We start from the raw sequence: 6811 nt of genomic DNA, 5'->3' as shown, positions 1-6811 counted from the left end.
TGCAGCTTGAGTTTAGGTCAACAATGTAGAGTACCAAGGGAAAGAAAGTTATGCTCTTTTCAAACAGGTGCCCCAAAGATCCTTAAGCGCTCATATAGCATAGAAGAAATATGGCCACGGTGTCATCCTACACCTACCTAAAGAGGTTATGTAGCGTGGAGGAGATGATTATGTCTCCCAAAATTTCCTCTTAACGGGGGTGATGCCGGGAGGCTGCCAAAATTTTTAGTGCCATAGGGGACCTGGATAAGGACTTTAATTAGAATGCAAAGTGGCAATGAACTTAAACGATTAATAAAGACTTGAACTTAAATAAGTGAACACAATAACGACTCAAACTTGAATTGGATCGCAAGGGACTTCAACTTGAAACTGATTTGAAATACAATGAACATGAACTTAACTTGAACTTGAACATAATTAAGATGAAAGATCAATAAAGAACTTGACTTGAATGATAGAATAAATTTTCCAATGGAACATTAAGAAATTATCACTCCAATTCAGCAAAAATGTGAATTAGTAAATTCACCATACAAGATTTAAGTCATCTTCATATGATAGTGGAAGGCTTATAACATTCAACATGGATCATTTACATGAAACAATTAAGTGACAAATGATAAATAAATTTTTGCACGCCATCTGTTTGCAAGAAATGAGTGATGATTGTTATGGAGAACATGATAATTCATTTGAAGGTGAAATACATGAAATATGCTACATGACCCATATGCAACTAACAATTAGTTCATAATCATGCAATGATATCATAATTTGAATAAACCCATTTCTTCCTTGGGGGAGTGTGGCCAACATCTAAAAAACAATTTTAAAACATTGAAAGAGAGGTTCTACCTCCCAAAATTTGTTATTTGCAAAACTTAATCGTCCTGATTTTGACCTTCTGCTCTGGGATTTCCTATGAGGCGACAATGTAAAATCAGGTCCCTAAGCATTCTTTTTAAAATTATGATTAACAAATGTCACATTCAATATGCCAACCTTTTAAGATTGAAAGGAGTTTGAAAAATCTTTGACTTTAAGAAAGTTTTGAAGTATTTTAGCCTTAACCCCTTTACTCCCCTTGAACTTTTAGGAATGAGGAGGGTTAGACTATTTACTTTACTTGGGTCTTTCTTACAATTCCATAAGCCTTCGGGCAAGGGGAAACTCTGTCTATTGTGTTTTGGATTCCGTAGGAACAACCCCATTTTAAGTCATTCAAAATTCCAATTCCCTTCAAAATGTGGAAAGCAAGATAATTTTCTCCAAGTTCCAAATCTTCATATGTTACCTCATACAACCATCTTATGGGCTAACATATGTTGACCTTTTGAGAAAACCTTCCATTCAACATGTATTTAGTCCCTTTATCTTCCTAACGTGTGTTGGGTGTGTTTTTTTTCTTACCACTCAACATGTGTTGGAAGGTTGAGACTATTCTACAAGCCTTAGGCTTTAAATAACAAACTCTTTTCCACTTCTCTTAAAAAAGAAATCTAATTTCAATCCTCTCGTTAACTTTCAGAAAATTCAACTGGCTGGCCAATTGATCTTCTCTTTCGACCTAGAGTTATCCTCAACTGTTAATGACCAAGGGAGCACTATCATCTTTGGAATGGGATTCAGTACCCTTGAGCTCTCTATGGATGGACACCAGATTGTTAGTTTGGATGCCAGTAAAGAAGTTCCTCCAGTGGTTGAGTTGATTGTGGGATCTGCACCCACCTTGCCAGTAATTAGTGATGACCAGAAACAGCCTGAGCCAGTTGTTGAGCCTCCCACTGAAATCAAATCTGTTTTTGAGAAAGGATCTAGTTCTGGACTTAACTTTTCTACTAAGAATCAAAAGAAGAACTACTTGAGGAGACTTAGAAAGAAGATCTCTAAGGCAAAGAGAGTTGTGTCTGTTAAGACTTTAGCTCAAGTAGAGCCTGAGGCTGATGAGGAGCTACCTATTCCTGCCTCCTCTCCCCTTCTGAAAGGGAGCCGCTTTTACCCCTTAGCTTATGCTCAAGGGGAGGAGAGGATAGCTAGGATAGCCCGTTCCCCACCATGCCCGGTCGACTACTCGGCTAAAAAGACTCCAAAAGAAAAGTATCTGCATAAAACAAGGGCTTTGAGAAATATATTCCATACCTGTGCTGCACAATCTGGGCAAACAAAGGAGCAGTACATGAAACAGTTGAAGGGAGTGATCTCTCATCGCTTCCAAAAAGAAGTGTTAAAAGAAGAGGCGTCTGAAGAGAAGAATCTGACTCCACAACCTGTTAGGAGAAATAAGAAGTATATCAGACAGCCCGCCACTTCAGTACTAGTTGATGGATACCACTGGGCGCCACGCCCTCCTTCTTCAAAGACGGAGGGTATTGTGTTGACTGGGTCCGAGATAGGCTACCATTCTGTTGGTAGACCCCCGGTACCCCCTTCCAAAACTGTAAGGTTGGCCTCGGTAGTTGTCAAACCAAAGGGGAATGAAACTCTGAAACATCTGGATATCAAGGGCAAGAGGCCCAAATCCCCTAAGAAGAAGTTTGTCCCCAAAAGGACTAAGTTGGCGAATTTATCACCACCTCCAAGAACCCCAAAGTTCATTCTCCAACTCCAACGAGTTCCAGCTAGACCTACTCCAGTCTTGATTGAGTCAATGGATGTTCAACCCAGTGCTCCAGTTGTTGTAGTGGATAGTTCTCTTGCAACTAGTCCAGTTACTGATTCAGTTATGATTCCCGTTGATGATCCAGTTGTAGATAGCACAGATTTATTTGTCATTCCTAGGCTTCCTACACAAGAGTCTGAGGATCTTACCCTACCTGATGTAGGAGCTATTTCTCTACAAGCTCCTGCTTCACCTCTTGAGATATATGTCCCTCTCCTTGTAGAGAATGCCACTTCTCCGACTACCGATCATGGGACAGTCGAGAAGGAAGGAATTGACTTAGATCTTGAGATAGAAGAAGATCCAGTTACAGAGTCTCAATTAGATCCTAACCCGAAACTTACAGAAATCATTGCTCTCCTGGATTCTGAAGAATTATTTGATATGACTGAGTACAAGAGATACTTACCCCTCGATCCTAAGTCAATTAGGGATAGACCGGTCGAGGAGGTAGTTCAAGAAATAAGAAATATTCTGTTAAACAAAGAGGGAATGGCTTCTTTTGATCCAGACCTGGATGACCTCCTTAGAGAGGAAGATGATTATGTTGGTAGTGTCTCCATGGTCGAAACTAGAGGTTCCAACAAGGAGGTCGAACCTGGTAGACGCCGGCTTGCTAGAGATGATGATCCATAGGTTACCGGGTCTGATTCAGATGAGTCCGTAAGGGCTAGGGGTGAGGAGCATATTAAAGATTTGGAGAATCAGTTGATAACTATGATGTCACAAGTCAAAGAAATGCAAGAAAGATTTGACAAGTCAGAGCGAGATTCACTTAAGTTTCAACAAATGGATCGAGAGATTGTGGAAAGGGTTAAAAAGATAGAGTCTAGTCCCAAGCCTACCGAGTCAACACCAGTGATTCCTCCTTGCCTATCAGAGGCATCTCCAGCAGCACCTATAGTTCCCTCTGTTCCTTCAACTCTGCCTCAGAAAGACATTAAGCAATTGATTGAGGACCAGGTAAGGGAGGCCTTAGCCTTCTCTCAAGGAACTGCATCTATTCCAAAGGGTAGACCCTACCCCGAAGAATATGATTCAGTTCCTTACCCAAAAGGCTTTATATAAGTTGTGTCCTGGAATAATCGTTACAGTAGAGAAATATAAAGTTTAACATCTTTGTCTTGTATGAAGATCCATCACACAATCAGATAAAAGTGATGGCATTGCATTCATAAGAGACAACAGAGCTTTTACGTGAAACCCTTGAAAAGGGAAAAAATAATGGGGCCTAGCCCAGTTTGACATAATCCACTAATATTTGCAGTCGATTACATACAAATGAGGCCCTTGGGAGAAGGCCTTGGATTGATATAACAAATATACATCATATAGAGCACATTACATGATGGGAATTACAATAATCAATATCGACATGTTTATTTGGTCGGCACGACCATAGCCAGCAGACGACGGAGGTCAGAAAGGCCGTAGTCGTGTGACGGTGGTCTACAGGACTGTAGTCCGCGGGCGTCAGAGGTAGGATTGACCGTTATCTGGTAACGGATGTCAGAAGGACTGTAGTCGACGGGCGACGGAAGTTGGAAGAACCATAATCTAGTGACAGAGGTCGGAAGGATCATAGTCTGGAGATAAATGTCAGAAAGATCGTTGTCGGTTGGCGATAGAGGTCAGAAAGGCCATAACCTAGAAATGGAGGTCGGAAGGACCGTAGTCTTGAGACATAGGTCGGAAAGATCATTTTCGGTGGGCGACGGAGGTCGGAAAGACTATAATTTGACTATGGAGGTCAGAAAGATCGTAGTCTGGAGACATAGGTCAGAAAGGTTGTTGTCAATGTGGGACAAAGGTCGAAAAGACCATAATCTGGTGACGGATGTCAGAAGGACCATAGTCTAAAGATCGAGATTGGTAGGGGTGGGAAACTGAGTTCAAAAAAATAGTAGTCGGCAGGTGACAGAGGCCGGAAGGACCATAGTCTAGAGATAGAGGTTGGAAGGACCATTTGTCGGTGGATGAAGGAGGACGCAAGGATTGTAATATGGAGATAGAGGTCAGAAGGAACATTCTCAGTAGGAGATGAAGGTCCAAAAGACCATAGTAAGCAGGCAACAAAGGTCAGAAGTATCATAATCTGGCGACGGAGGTCAGAAGGACCATAGTCTCGAGATAGAGGTCAGAAGGACCAGTTTTGGAGGGCGACGGAGGTCAGAAAGATCATAATCGACAGGTGACAGAGGTCGAAAGGACCATAATCTGGTGATGAATATCAGAAGGACCGTAGGTGGCCTTGTGTAAGTCTGACAGAAGTTTGGGTGCAAGGTGGTGGTCTAGCAGAAGTTCGACGTCAAGTGGTAGTCCTATAGAAGTCCGGGCGTCAGTAGTTGTTCGATAGAAATACAACGTCAGGCGGTGGTCTGGTAAAAGTCCAGCGTCAGGTAGTGGTCCAATAGAAGCCCAGGAGTAAGGCAGTTGTCATGCAGAAGTTTGGCGTTATGCGGTGATCCGGCAGAATCCCGGGCATCAAATGGTTGTCGAGCAGAAGTCAGGTGTCAGGCGGTGGTCCGGCTAAAGTGTGGCGTCATGCAGTGGTCCAGCAGAAGTCAAGGTGTCAGGTGGTTGTCTGGGATAAGTCCGGCGTCAAACAGTTATCCGGTAGAAATCTGGGAGTTAGGCGGTGGTCCTTTAGAAGTCCAGCATCAGGCGGTGGTCCGGCAGAAGTTCAGCATCAGGTGGTGGTCCGGCAGAATTCCAAGCAGTGGTCAAGGAGGAGTAAGTGGCAAGAGAGATCTCTGATCTCTTTCTTGCTTCCTTGCTTGAGATCCCCATCCATGAGAAGTAAGGGGTTTATTTATAGATTTATGAGAGTGGCATGACCCGTAAATAGGAGGAAGATCAAGGGTAAATTGGGAGTGGTTTGGAAGGACGACCAATCTTGGTCTTGTTGGATTCATCTCGTCAAGCCACTCGATTTGACTATAAGCATATCAGATTTAGAAAGTGTTTGGTAATCCAATTTATGCTTTGAACCTTCCAAATGTGCTATGGGTCTTTGATTTGGACCCATTTGGGCTCAGAATGAGTCGAATTTGGTGTGGTTGGATTCATATTTCTAAGACAAGTCAGAATTAGGAATTTGTGCAAAGTGCATAATATTCATTTGCTAGTTTTAATTGAGCCTTTTATATCAAATGATAAGCTTGATTTCATTGCCACTCGCCTGGGGTTTTCCATGAAATATGCTAACTTCTCTAATAAAATTTGGATTATATGAAATAGTGCCAAAAATGTGAATATTATTTCTAATTTTTTGCAAGTTGTTCATTCTCAAATTACTTTCTTTAATATAAAGTATAATGCCTCTTTTTTGTATACTGGGTGTTCTAGGTTGAGTCGCCTTACTCTTTTAGAGCTTGATTTTGCTCTTAATGCTAATGGCCCATGGTGTGTTGGTGGTGATTTTAATATTATTGCTAATGCTTCTTAGAGAGTGGGGATAACCCCCCCCCCCCCCCCCCCCCAAACCCCCCCCCCCCCCCCAATCATAATGCTATGGAGGATTTTAACTCTATGATTAATGATTATAATTTATATGACATTGGGTATTCTAGGGGTACTTTTACTTGGATAGAGCTACTATGTGTTAAAAACTTTATATGATCCTTTTTATTACAAACTAAATTGTTGATTTTGCTATGACTCATGTTGAACATTTAAGTAGAACTAAATCTGGTCACGCGCCTTTACCTTTGAGTATTAATATAAATAAATCTTCTGGTCCTACTTTTAGATTTCAAAACATGTGGTTATTTGATAGTGACTTTATGAATTTGATTCATACCAACTGACATGCTCCTATTTACCCTAATAATAGTATTACTCGTATGTCTAGATTATGGTCTAAGCTAAATAGGTTGAAGTAGAAGTTGAGATGATGGAATAACAAATGTTTTCAAAAATATTTTTACTAATATTAAGGAAGCTGAGAATAAGGTTATTGAGCTGGATAAAGTGTAATTTGATGATCCTATTATTGACAATCTCATTAGCCTTAATAAAGCTAAAGTTAGTCTCTTTTAATTACAGAAGGAGGAAATTTTATGGAGATAGAAAGCTGCTTCTAAACTTATTTTGGAGGGTGATAGGAACACCAAATTTTTTCATGCTATGGCTAATAAGAAAATAATC

The sequence above is a fragment of the Dendrobium catenatum genome, unplaced genomic scaffold (assembly GCF_001605985.2).
Source record: "Dendrobium catenatum unplaced genomic scaffold, ASM160598v2 fragScaff_scaffold_311, whole genome shotgun sequence".
NCBI classification, from domain to species: Eukaryota; Viridiplantae; Streptophyta; class Magnoliopsida; order Asparagales; family Orchidaceae; genus Dendrobium; species Dendrobium catenatum.
This window is presented reverse-complemented; position numbering follows the sequence as displayed.